Source organism: Tursiops truncatus, chromosome 1 (assembly GCF_011762595.2).
Source record: "Tursiops truncatus isolate mTurTru1 chromosome 1, mTurTru1.mat.Y, whole genome shotgun sequence".
NCBI classification, from domain to species: domain Eukaryota; kingdom Metazoa; phylum Chordata; class Mammalia; order Artiodactyla; family Delphinidae; genus Tursiops; species Tursiops truncatus.
Genome location: NC_047034.1, coordinates 111194643 through 111209413, shown reverse-complemented (window position 1 = coordinate 111209413; position 14771 = coordinate 111194643).

Here is a 14771-nt window from a genome sequence, read left to right as displayed (position 1 = left end):
TGCCATCACATTAACCAGATATACAACACTCTGTACCGGAAGCACAAATTGTACACACCTCTCTCTTCAGTAGCTGTGAAAAGGAAACATAAGTGTGGTGTCAACAAGAACTTTTCCTATGGAAGAAGTCTACTAAATGAGAGGTGATCAAGAGATCTCGGTATTGCTAGGATAGTCCTGCTTTTTGTCAAGCTTTGTAATGAGTCCAAATGTCTCAGGAAGCCAGCGGGAAGACTTTGTTTTGTATGAAGAAAACAATTACTTCGTGTAGCTTTTGACATGGCTTGAAGGGCGAGATCTACTAAGAGAGAACTAGCAGCAAATTTAACTCCTGGTTTTATCATTTACCAACTGTGCAGCCTTTTCAATACTTTAACCATTTAAACACTTGACCCTTGATTTTCTCAACTGTTCAGTGGAGGAAAATCATAACTCCCACAGAGATTTTGTGAGGAATAAATGAAATGATATGTGGGAAAGTACATTGTATGTTATATAACTACATGCCATAATTATGGTGCGGTGACTTTACTGACACTGTAGTGTGCTAGATATACTTCCCAATGTTTCACATATAGTACCTCATTAAATTTTTTATGACAGACTTTGAACAAGGTATTAATATTATTCTCACTTTACATTTAAGTAACTTGAAGAGGGTCTTGAGGCAAATGAAATATAGTAGAAATGGAATTTGAACCCAAGTAATTGAATACCAAAGACTAAACACTCAAAGAGTGGTCCATCAACAGGTGCATGCCCACAACAAGGTAGTGCAGAAATAAAACCTAAGTAATATTTAAAAACTTTTATAGCTATTTGATATTGTCCATCCAAGTATATGATCATTTTTGTAATAATTTCTGTTTATTATATTTTGTGAAATATTGGCTTGCAATAGATCAGAAAGAACAACTAGTCTTTCTGTCACTACACTGTATGGTTGTAACTAAAAATTTTGTTTTTAGAAACTCTACTTTAAGTCACTACACTGTATGGTTGTAACTAAAAATTTTGTTGGAATATTGTGTGCAATTTGTAATATAGCCTTACTTGGGAGTTAAAAGATAGGCTTTATAAATTACTGCACCTAATTTAAGCTAAGGAATGTTCTTATGAATACTATGAAAATAAAACCAGGTCCTTGATATCAGTCCTCCTGGTCCAGGCAAGTTTCTCCTCTTTTTCTCCTCTTATTCCACTCTGGACATTAAATAAGATACTTCCAATATACTAGTTCTACAAAACAAATACTTTGTAATACATAGACAGTATAAAGAGGTGCATGGGTGTTTCACCTCTAGGAGGAAATAACTTGTATTTGCTAAACATCCCCCAAATAAGAGAAGGAGGGAAAAGTGAACACCTGTTGTTGGAAAACCTCTATTTAATTATAGAACAAATGGAAAATATCTTTTTCATGCTTAAGGATTTACCGCGATGCTTGAAATTACATTGAAATCACATTTTTCTCCATAAGACAGCTTCTAGGTTTGGCTTGTTAAGGATAAGTTGTTGGTATTACTCTTTCATTGAAAGCTTTTATATCAATCAAGTTTATTTCATTTCCTCAAATATTTGCCATTTTTCTTTTTCTTTGATTTTTGTCCCAAACTTTTCTCATCTAAATCCCATCTTAAAGAAAGAATTTCTGATGGAACAAGAAATTCCAAGAGATTATTTTAAATATCTTGTCTGGGTTACATATGAAACCCATTGTTCCAGGCTTGTGGGGCACTTACATGAAAACCATGCTTATGTTTGGAAACCGAACTCAAACACATGTTTGATAAAGAATATAAAATCTGATTTTGTAAGAACAACAAAGGGACATATAAGCTTCTTGGATTAAAAATAAATATTAAAACTTATGGAGTAAGTTACATTTGGACATTTTCATCTAAGTATAAATGTCTCCACATAAAATATAGAAACTTAATGGGCACTGATTCTTTGAAATATCAAGATTTATTTTTCTTTCTCTTCTAAAGATATATAGTTTTGTTCAGTACAACAATCAAGACAGCAGCTTGGAATCTCAGAGATGGTAAATTCTATTCCCAAGGGTTCCATTAACTCAGTATATGACCTTGAAAGTTTCTCCAAAATCTTTGGTGCCTCAGTTTCCTTTCTTATTGGATGCAGATGTCTGAAATTACTAATCCACTTCACACTTCCTTTGAGGAACAATAGAGAAGAAAAAGAGAGAAGTGAAGAATATCTGAGGTCAACGGAAATTGGTATATAACTACCATGTATTAATTGAATTCTAAGATGTATTAAATTTTAAATGGAGTAAATAATAGTAACTGACATAGAATTAATGTAAAGAACTTAATACAGAGTTTGGCATATAGTGAGCTTCAATAAACTTTAGCATTTACTGGTTTTTTTATTGTCATCATTACTACTATTATAAAAGTTAGGAATCAGAGGAGAAGAGTGACTGTGAGTACCATGGGAAAGGCGATTTACTCTAGGAAGTAGACTTTACACAATTGCAGAAGAAGGAGGAGTTAACATTTGTAAGCGGAGGTAGAGTGTTGGAGAAGGGGTCATAAATCAATGGATCTAAGAACCAAGCATATCAATCCACCACAGCTAGAATAGTCAGATCAAGCAAATAAAAAATACAGGATTCCCAGTTAAGTTAGAATTTCAGATAAACAACAAATACTTTTTTTTAGGATGAATATGTACCTGTAGTGGAGGACTATATGTTTAAGGATAAAGTGTCAAGATTAATACGCCAACTAATTTAGGGCTGTCTTTATTAAGGGAAATTAGACTGTTACCAATATTTTATTATAATTGAATTTTGCAGTATTTAAGGACATATTTATACAAAAAAGTATTTGTTATTTATATGAAATTCAAATGAGAGCTCTGTCTTTTAACTAGCAACTCTACAGTAGGAAGGGAAGTTCTTAGGAAGGTCTATGGAAAGGCATTTTCTCTCTGTAGGCCTCACCCTACAGACAGTGGGTCCACAGCCCAGCATTTATTGGTAGACCTGGAGCTGCTCTTGGTCAATATGGTCAGTGATTAGGAAAAAGAACTGGATGTGGAGCAGAGGAGAGTGAGGAACCCACTCTGCATCTGTCTATCACTACAACTGACTAAACTAAAACAACCTTCAACAGGTAATGGCTGCTGCTTTATTTCCACCCTCCAAATCTCATTCAAGTATCTCTTTTGGCCAACAGTAACCCAGAACTATATAGAGAAGGGGGTTCTGGGAACTGTAGATCCCAGCTTAACAAAATTAACATGGTACAAATCATCCTGATGGTGCTGATGACAATGATAATAATGATATGGGTGTTTTCACAAGGGAAGCTATTTCTTCATGACAGTTCTGAAAGACATGAAGAAAGGTTTTTGGTTTTGTTTTTTTGTTTTTGCGGTACGCGGGCCTCTCACTGTTGTGGCCTCTCCCGTTGCGGAGCACAGGCTCCGGACGCGCAGGCTCAGCGGCCATGGCTCACTGGCCCAGCCGCTCCGCGGCATGACGGATCTTCCCGGACTGGTACACGAACCCGTGTCCCCTGCATCGGCAGGCGGACTCTCAACCACTGCGCCGCCAGGGAAGCCCGAATGGTTTTAATTTACCCAGCAAAAGTTAAACTAAATTAGTGTGTGGCTGAGTTCAAGTTACATAGTGTAATGGAATCACATTACGTCAAAAGCCATAGGATTCCCAGACATAGTCTAGGAGTCCATATTGAGGGTTTTCATGGGCCCCTGAATATTCTACCATTTATGCTCAATTCAGGCCTTGACTTGGCAGTGTGGAGACCCTAATTCTGAAAGCAAACTGAACCCTGCAATGAAGTATTACATAGTTGAGCATAAAGCAGCAAAATTAATTTTCCAACCAACTATGACAATCCTTTCATACAGGATACTTAGATTGTTATCAATATTTCACTGCTATAATTGTCAATAAAAATCTTTACAAAATAAGTGTGTAGGCATGAATATATTCCTTTAGAGTAACTTTCTTAGTGATAAATGCTAGGCTAAAAGTTAACAATACTTGTAAGAAAAGTTGACAATTTTTAAGCCAAATATTTATTACAAAATTGTTCCCCAGAAAGGTTTTACCAATTATATACCCACTAGCTCAGCAATGTAGGAATATCAAATTTCTCACAGCCACACCTGCACTGAGAATTATCATTAAAAAATAAGTTTATCAACTTGAGAGAGAAAAATGTTTTAATTTTTATTTATAAAGTGATTTTATATGTCTATGATATATATATATACACACACACATATATCCTTCTGTGAAATAATTGTTATTTTGTATTTTTCTATGTAGCATCCATTTGTTTTTGTGTTAATCAATAGTAAACTTCTCTCTGCTTTATGCATGTCTTTTCATTTGTTTGTGTTATTTGGTGGCATAGGATTTTCTTATAAATAAATGAGCATAGTCAAATCTGCTAGATTTTTCTTTCTTTTCAGCTCATAAGATCATGTATAGGAATATCTATCCTTCACTGAAAAGTATTTTAAAAAGATATTTATATATTTTCTACTTTTTAAGGATGTGTGTTTTATACCCAAGTCTTTAGTTCATTCGACATATATTATGAAGAAAAAAAATCTAACAATGCCTTAATTTTCTTCTAATAATACTCCAATTATCCTAATATTTTTGACTAAAACTTCTTTATCCTGATTTAAAATGCCACTTTTATATTAAGTGTTATATGCATAATCATAGTTTTAGCACAAGGGTTGAGAATGTGAGCCCTGGAGTCAGACTACAAGGTAATTACAGTCACTTACAAGCTGTGTGACCTTAAGCAATTTATTTAATTATCTTCGCACTAAATTTCCTAATCTGTAAAACTGGGATAAAGTCAGAATAAAATTGTCATGAGAGTTACAAAAATGAATTAACATATGTAAAGCTCATAGAAGAATGCCTGGTATATAGTAAAAACATAAATATTAGTCATTGTTGTGTAATGGGATGTAAAATGAAGCACTTACTGACACAATTTCAGATGAGATTTTTGATTGTTAGAGTGAACCTGCTGGTCACCTTAGAGGGAGTCCCACGTTCACCCCCTTCCTCAAGTGTGATGTGAGCCTGTCCTTTGATGTGATATTACCCCTTGGAGAACTTATGTGTCTCCTATGGTTAAAGGAATACAGTAGACTAGAATTATGTATTTGGTAACCAATGGCTTGTAGATGGAATGTGAAATAATTAGAGCATGAGAAAAAAGCTAGAGTCAGAATGAGAAAAAAAAGGGCCTGACACTTAGCCCTAAATTATTTTTGTATTTAAGAGATGGAAGGAAGAAAGAGAGAACTGTTAAAGAAGATAGGAAGAAAAAGTTCCTTGGGTAAGAAACTGTTTTGGAATGAATTGTGTTCCTGCCAAAATTCATATGTTGAAGCCCCTGCCTCCAATGTGGCTATATTTAGAGATAAGGTAATTAAAGAAGCAATTAAGATTGCTGGTGTTCTAATAAGAAGAGGAAGAGACTCCAACAATGCACATGCACAGAGAAAAGGCGTTGTGAGGACACAGAGGTGACAGCAATCTGAAAGCCAAAGAGAGATGCCTCATGAGAAATCCAACCTGCTGACACTTTGATCTTGGACTTCCAGCCTCTAGAACTGTGAAAACTGATTTTTTTTTAACATCTCTATTGGAGTACGATTGCTTTACAATGGTGTGTTAGTTTCTGCTGTATATCAAAGTGAATCAGCTATATTTATACATATATCCCCATATCCCCTACCTCTTGCATCTCCCTCCCACTCTCCCTATCCCACCCCTCTAGGTGGTCACAAAGCACTGAGTTGATCTCCCCTGTGGGATGCATCTGCTTCCCACTAGCTATCTATTTTGTATTTAGTAGTGTGTATATGTCAGTGCTACTCTCTCACTTCATCCCAGCTTACCCTCCCCCCTCCCTGTGTCCTCAAGTCTATTCTCTACCTCTGCATCTTTATTCCTGTTTTGCCCCCAGGTTCATCAGAACCTGAAAAATAAATTTTGTCGTTTAAATCACCCAGACTGCAATAGTTTGTTATGGAAGCCCTAGAAGACTAATAGGGGGACCAAGAGAAGAGAGAGTTTCTAAGAGAAGGGATTGACCAGACATGAGAAGTACTGCTGAAAGAGAAAGCAAGCTAAGAACTTAAGTGTCTATTGAGTCAGGAAATAAGAAGTCATTGTTAATTTTGGCAAGAAACACTTTTAATGTACTGGTAGAGGCAGATTGCAGTGAATTGAAGACTAAAGAGCAGGATTCTCTTTCTGGTAATATGCTGACTAGGTGTTGTACAATAAATAAAGGATTTCCAAATTGAATGCTTATGCACAAAGTTCAGTCTGAACATCTTTTGATCTAGGAAATATTGCCAAGTTGATTCCCTCTATACTTCCTAGCTTAAATCTAAATTAGTCACGGCTCCTATATACCCAGTATCTTATAAATTTCTTATGGTAGTATGTATCTATCTATTCTGGTCACTAATCCCAAGGTGTGTATGTAGTCAGGGGAGAGCATTCTCCATACCACCAAGCAATTCTTGGATGACAAGAACAACAAGTTTGGCAGTTCAATTCAGATCCCACAGGTTAAGGGCTCAGCCCTACAAGACTGTCCCCTCACCCCTACCCCACTTCAGATTTCACCTGGGCTTCTGACTGAATGCCTATAAAGCAAATACTTGGATATGATTAATTTGCTAGAGAGGCTTACAAAACTCAGAAAAAAACATCAAAATTACTAGAGTACTAGCTTATTAAGAAAGGACTTAACTTAGCCAGATGTAAGAGATACATAGGGCAGGGTATGGGAAAGTGGAGAGGAGTTTCCATGCCCTCTATGAGTGTGCCACTCTCCCCAAATCTTCATGTGTTCCCCATCCCTGAAGCTTTCTGAACAAAATTCTTTGGGTTTTTATGGAGGCTTCATTACATAGGCATGGTTGATTAAATCATTTACTATTGCTAATTGAATTCAATTTCCAGCACCTCTTTCCCCACCCCAGAGGTCAGGGGTGTAGGACTCAAAGTTCTAACCCTTTAACAACAAGGTTGGTTCTCCTGGCAACCAGCTCTCATCCCTAGGTGTCCAAAATTCACCTCATTAATAAAACAAAAGATATGTTTTCACTCTCATCACTTAGAAAATTCTAAGAGTTTTAGGAGCTCTATGCCTGGAACAATGGATAAAGACCAAATATATATTTCTTACTATAAATCACAATGTCATAGTAATTTGTACTTGTTTATTTGATTTTCTCTCTCACAAGACAGTAAGTGTTGTGAGAACAAGGCCCATGTTTGGTTTTTCTATTATCTATGGTTAAAACACAGTGGACATTCAGTAAGTATTAAATAAAATTAAAATTGGATTTCACTCAACTATATGGCACTCATATTTTTACATGTAAAATAGTTTAATGACTGAACTTTATTTTATGTATAAATTTATCATAATTTATACCAATTCCAGTCATAAATTACACTGTCTGGGGTAGTTTAATCAGTTTAGAATTTAATTCTTCCATAAAATTTTAAGAAATTATTCAGAAAAATTATGTTTATGCTCTGCCTTTTTTTGCCAGTAGTTTTCTAATTTTTAAAAGAATTTCTCCATGGTATTATTTTATTCAATTTTGAACTCTAGTTTATATAAGATTCTCATTTTTAATCAATCTTATATTAAATGTAATTATTTCATATTTTTAATTCTAAAGTTGGTCATTTTTTTCCATTTAAAGTAAACTTTATTGAGCTATAATTTACATACAATAAAATGTACTTATTGAGGTGCACAGTTTGAAGATTTTTTTTACAAAGGTATATACCATGTATTCACCACCATAAACAAGATATAGAACATTTCTATTACTCGGAAAAGTTCCCTCACATACGTTTGTAGGCAATCATCTCCATCCCTGCCCAAGGCAACCACTGATCTACTGTGTCACTTTAAATGAGAATTTCTTATTAATTGAACCACATGGCACATACTCAGCACAGCATGGTGTTCCAGTCATTCATTCTTGTAATTTTATGTATCAATAGTTGACTTCTTTTTATTGCTGAGTAGTATTTTTTTAATAAATATACCATAATTTGTTTATTCAGTAGATAAATATTTCAGGTATTTTAATTTCCTATTGCTCTTGTAATAAATTTGTACATACTTGGTAGCTTAAAACAACACAAATTTATCATCTTACACTTCTGGAGATCAGACTTCCAAAATAGGTCTCACGAGGTTAAAGGATAAGGTGTAGCAGAACTTCATCCCTTCTGGAGACTTGAAGACAGCCTTTTTCTGAGCTTCTAGAGGCAGCCCAATTCCTTGGCTCTTGGGCTTCCTCCATCTTCAAAGCCAGGACATCTTCCTCACATCTTTTCATCTCTGACTTGCCTGCTTCCCTTTTCCATTTATGAGAATCCTTGTGATTATATTGGGTCCACCTAAATCATCTAGGATAATCCCCCCATCCAAGATCCTTAACTGCCTCTGCAAAGTCTTTTTTGCCATATAAAATAACATATTCACAGGCTCCAGAGATTAGGACATAGAAATCTTTGCAAGGACATTATTCTACCTACCACACAAAGTAAAAGATATTATTAATGAAGCTGTCAGGAACATTTGTGAGCAAATCATTTTGGACCTACCTTTTTATTTCATTTAGTCAGGGAATTGCTAATTCATATTTTAGCTTTAGCATTATTAGAAACTTCCAATTTAGCTTTATTAGAAACTGCCAATTTTCCAAAATGGTTATTCCAGATTACATATTCACTGGCACTGTATGAGATTTCACTTATTCCATATCTTTGACAACCATTAGTATTGTCAAACTTTTAAATTTTAGCCATTTAGTGGATATGTAGTGGTGTTTTAATTGTGATTTTAATTTGCATTTCCTTAACTACTACGTTGAGCATCTTTTCACATGATAATTGGCCAAACTTATATCATTTTATGTAAAGCATATGTTCACATTTTTGGCTATTTTAATTGTGTCTTGTCTTCTTATTACTGAATGGTGAAAATGTGTGTGTACATGTTCTTTGTTAAATATATGTATTTCATCATTGTCTCTAAGTCTTTAGTTTTCATTTTTATTTTCATTAATAGATGTCTTTCAATAAGCAGAAGTTTATACATTTAGTGTAATTCAATTTTCCAACCTTTTTCTTTTTATTGTTAGTGAGTATTTTGCTGATATCAATGTCATGAAGAGTCCCAACCCCTCAAACTCTTTTATAATTCTAGCTTTTACATTTAAATCTATGATCCATTCTGAGCTAAATTTTGTGTAAGGTCTGAGGTAAAGGTCAAAGTTCATTTTGTTTTTATAGAAATATCCAGTTGTTTTAGCGCCATTTATTAAAATACTATTTGCTCTCCTTTTGATATGCATTGGCATCTGCATCAAAAATCAATTAAAGAGTTGTATTTAGACTTTTAATGATATTTTAAATCTCTTAGTAAGTATGTATTTCTTATTTTTCCTCTCTCCATATTTTTCTTCTGAGATACTTCCTGATATGCACCTACTTTTAAAATATTTTAAATTAATTGAATTTTTCAATATTCCTAAATAATAAATTTATAAATAAATTCTATATTTTTTCTTTTGTAATTAATCAGATTCTGCTTTTATCAACTCATGTGTCCTAGGTAAAATTATCATAGTTATAGAAAATAATGTCTCTATGCCATGAGAATTATTTATAAATTTGTTAGAAAAAAGTTAAACTTAATTTTTATATAAAAATATATAAAAGTCCAGTTAAAAATCAGACTATTAGAAAAAAGAATATTGTTTCAAAAAACCATGAACATGATAAAATAGTTAGATATAAATTTTACTAGTTTTGTATCAGACCTAATTTAAAAATCTTTAAAAAAAATCTGTAAAGAAGCATAAAAGAGAATTTGAATAACTGAAAAGAAAATCTTAAGCTTTTTGTTAGGGAGATATAATCCCATGGGTACACCACTTCTCACTAAGCTAATCTATATATTCAACACAATCCTAACCAACATACCAAGAAGATTATATTGTTTGCATGCTTTCTTTTTGGAGATTTTAGTTTGGGATTTGATTTTGTATGCCTGTAAACAAAGTTATAGTAAGTCCATATTGTAAAAATATATAAAGATAGCTAGGAAATTTTCTAATAATAGAGAAAATTATAAAAATCTTATAAAGACATATCATTTTATTGCACCTTGTTTTATTGTGCTTTACAAATATTGCACTTTTTCCAAATTGAAAGTTTGTGGCAACACTGCATCAAGCTATAAGCGTCATTATTCCAACAACATTTGCTCACTTTGTGTCTCTGAGTCACATTTTGGTAACTCTCACAATATTTCAAATTTTCTTCATTATTATTATATGTATTAGGGTGATCTATGATTAGTGATCTTTGGTGTCACTACCATAACTCACTGAAAGCTCAGATGATGGTTAGCATTTTTTAGCAATAAAGTATTATTTAATTAAAGTATGCACATTGTATTTTTTAGACATAATGCTACTGCACACTTAATAGACTATAGTATAATGTAAACATACTTTTATATGCACTGGGAAACCAAAACATTCAAGTTACTAGCTTTATTGCAATATTCACAGTGGTCTAGAATCCAACCCACAGTATCTCCGAGGTATGCCAGTAAAAGGGATAGATGGTCATACAACTTTAAAATACATTATATATATAAAATAATTTTTGAAACTTTAGCACTAAAGATGAAAAAATGTTTATATGGACACTAGAGATAAATTAAACCAAACAATGAAACAGAATAGAAAGAAAATAGATTCAAACATGATTGACTTTACTTTATGGTATTGATTCCAGTTCAAATTAGTGGGGAATGCAGGGATAATTCTATAAATCATGTTAGATAAAATTATAGCTAGCCCTTACCTCATTCCTTACAACAAGATACATTTTAATGGAGGAAAGATTAAAATAAGCATAAAAATTCTAGAAAGAAAGCACTGTGGATTGATTTATTTATTTATTTTTGGATTTTTGAATTTTATTTTATTTATTTTTTATACAGCAGGTTCTTATTAGTTATCTATTTTATACAAATTAGTGTATATAAGTCAATCTCAATCTCCTAATTCATGCCACCACCACCACCACCCCGGCACTTCCCTCCCTTGGTGTGTTGATTCATTTATAATATTGAAATGAGTAAGGTCTTTTTAAATTGGACATAAAATCTAGAGGCTTTAAAGGAAAAAAAACAAAAAACAGATAACACTGACTACATCAAAATAAAATACATATTTAAAAAATTACCATAAACGAACTCAAAAGGCCAACAGCAAACTAGAAAACAATTTTGCAACACATATAAAAGATACAAAGTAAATTTTCCATGTTTTCAAAATGCATATATTAAATACTGAAGAAGCAGCAAGAGCTATAAACAGGCAATGAACAGAAAAGAGATACAAATGTGAAATAAATATATAAAATGATTTTGAGCCTCACTAATAATTATATAAAATAATTAATTTAATTTATTCAGCAAAAGTTTTTGACACCTCTTCTATATGTTGGGAAAGCAACCATTAACAAAATGCACAAATCTCAGCCCTAATAGAACTTATATTCCAATGAGCAAACTATAGAAGCTAAACAAAATAAATAAATAGAACATAGTTTATTAGATAAGAGTTCAGTGTTATGGAGAAAAGAAGGCAAAAAGAATGTGAGTTCTAAAAAAAGGGAGGAGGACTGCAATGTAAACAAGGCAACCAAAGATGGCCTCAAATAAAGTTAACAGTGGAGTAATAAATTTCACAATTTCACATCCAAATGAAATATGTGTGTGTACAGCAAAACACATGTACCAGAATGTTTCTAGAATCATTATTTGTAATAGCAAACAACTTGAAACTACTCTATCAATGGTGTCAACACTAGAATAATAAAAATTTTAGTATATTCACACAATAGAATTGTATACAGCAATGAAACAATCTACTGCAATTACAGTAAAGCAACATGTTGGAATCTCAACAACATAATGATAAGAGAAAAAATAAAGTCAGGTAAGAGAACCTCCAAGTGTAAACCTAGGCAAAATTCATACAGTTATAAAAGTTGGAATAGTGCTTACCTTTGGGGAGGAGCACACATGGGAATACCTTTAGGGTACTGGGAATGTTCCATTTCTTGGCCTGAGCAGTGGTCACTCAATTGTCTTCTCATGGGATAATTTCACTGAGCTGTTCAATTACAACTTTTTTAAAAATGTAAGTTATATTTTAATTTCAAGAAAAAATTTAAATTCCTTTTCTGGGGCTTCCCTAGTGGCACAGTGGTTAAGAATCCGCCTGCCAGTGCAGAGGACACAGGTTCAAGCCCTGGTCCAGGAAGGTCCCACATGCCACGGAGCAACTAAGCCCGTGAGCCACAACTACTGAGCCTGAGCTCTGGAGCACATGCTACACAACAAGAGAAGCCACCACAATGAAGAGTAGCCCCCGCTCGCCGCAACTAGAGAAAGCCCGCCTGCAGCAACAAAGACCCAACACAGCCAAAAATAAAAATAAAAATAAAATAAATAAATTTATAAAATAAAATAATAAATTCCCTTTCTGGATACCCAGTGTTCTTTTATTATTCTTGAGGTTTAAAAATTGAACTAGGATATATGTAGGTATTTTTATCTTTTCATTAGCTTTTTCTACTTCTAGGTGAACAGTTTGATCTGTACATCTAGACCTTTCTCAGACCAGGAAAGCTTCTTCAGTGTTTTCCCTCTCTTGTTTAATAAAAAATATTACATCTTTCATTGGATCTCCTGTCTCTTGTCTTAAATATCTACTATAGTCATTCTTATTGTCTTTATGCATTTGAACATTTTTGCTGCACTTTGAGGGTAATTACCATTTGTCTTTCTAATTAGTCATTTGGTTTTCTGAATTATCAATTTACTTCTGAATTTCTACTGATGCTTTTCATTCTAAAATTGCTTTTCCATTTCCTAACATGATAGTCATTAAGGCTGTGTGCATATGTTTAGTTTTCTTTTTTCAGGTCAGAGATTGTACATTTTTCCTTTAAAAAAAAAAATCAGTCATGGTCACATGACTTGGTTTGACCCATAAAATGTGAAGAGTCATGCACTATTTGCCATACTCTTCTTCATAATTCCTGTGCCTCTGTGATCAGCAACACTCCAGTTAATAGTTCCTTCATCATACTGGGTCCTAGAGTAAAGGCAACTTGGAACAGAGCTTGTTGTCAATTCATGTTATGTACGTGACAGAAGCAAGAAATAAAATCATCCTGTTTTAAGCCACTGAGATTTTTCACATTTGTTACTGTAGCAATGTCTTGCCTACCCTGACTGGTATACCATATAACCAGTCCTAATCTTTTCCTAATATTACAGCAACAGGATATGGATATATATATATATATATATATATATATATATATATATATATACCTCCTCACTATATACCTGGTTATTAATAAAATTTTTGATCATGCTAAAAAGCTGGTAGATCTAAATTTACATCAATAATTAAGTTATGCAACAACCTGAGAGGAGAGAGGTCAAGTTGAGCTTAGTGCTGGCCGAGGAGCATTTGCTATGCTTCCTCCCTTCTGTGTTAAGTAAAGCTACTTCACCAGAGGTTAATTTTCTGGATCCAGTTTCTGTTTGGCTGGAACAGGTTCATGCTGTGTCTATACTCAGTCCCTTAAGTAGTGCCCACTGCATCAGAGACACTGTACTAGTAACAAGCCCTTGCTTCCCTGCTGGGATTTGTGCTTTGTAAGACTCCCAAGAAAAACTTGAAGGCTTCCTGTATGGCTGCTTTGTAACTTTTATTTTTGTAATATTTATAGTTATTTAAATAATGCATGCATGTGTGAATAAATCAAATAATCAGCTTGGCTTATCCTAATTTCTATACATCCTTACTCCATACTGTTCAAACCCTCTCCCACTCCCCAGGAGCAACCTGATTTACCTTCTTTTAACTTCAAAACACTAAAATAATGTACTTATATCTCTGCCTCTTGATTTAAACATTCCAAATAAGTATTGATTGATTTTCTAAAATTACAACAAAAAAAAATGTTGCTTAGTCAAACTTGAGCCTTCTCCACTTCTCTTCTCAATGCTTGTTGTGATTCTTCTGTTTGCCATTATATTTAGTATTTTAAATATCTGTGTCCCTATATTTCCTTCCACCGTTCCTCTGCCCTTCCATTTCCCACTGTGTGCTATTATTTTACATTTATACTGGCTTTTCTGTTAATACTTACATTCATTCTGCAACCACAGCTAAGTCTTACACAATTTATATTTATATTTATATATTTATATAATATTTATATACTTACACTATACGTCCATGGGTTGACTAAAGTTGAAAACCATATAAACATTACTAAATTATTATGAATAAGTACTAGAATTACATTTGCTTTCTATGTGAGAAATACCATAACACCTGAGCCACTTAGAAGAGAATATTAGGAGCATCAAGACAAAGATAAATTCTCTTATATTCCAACAGTTGCTTGAAACAGTTGGAATTTCATATTTCCTTTCCTTTTATCTTGAATATCATGCTTTATCATGCCTCAAGTTTGTTCCATCTCCTTAATCATACAATTCCTTTCAAGTAATCTTTTATCTTTAGAGATCTCCTTCCCAGAGCCCACCATTCTCCTACTGCACTGTAGACCTAATAGACAATTGTCA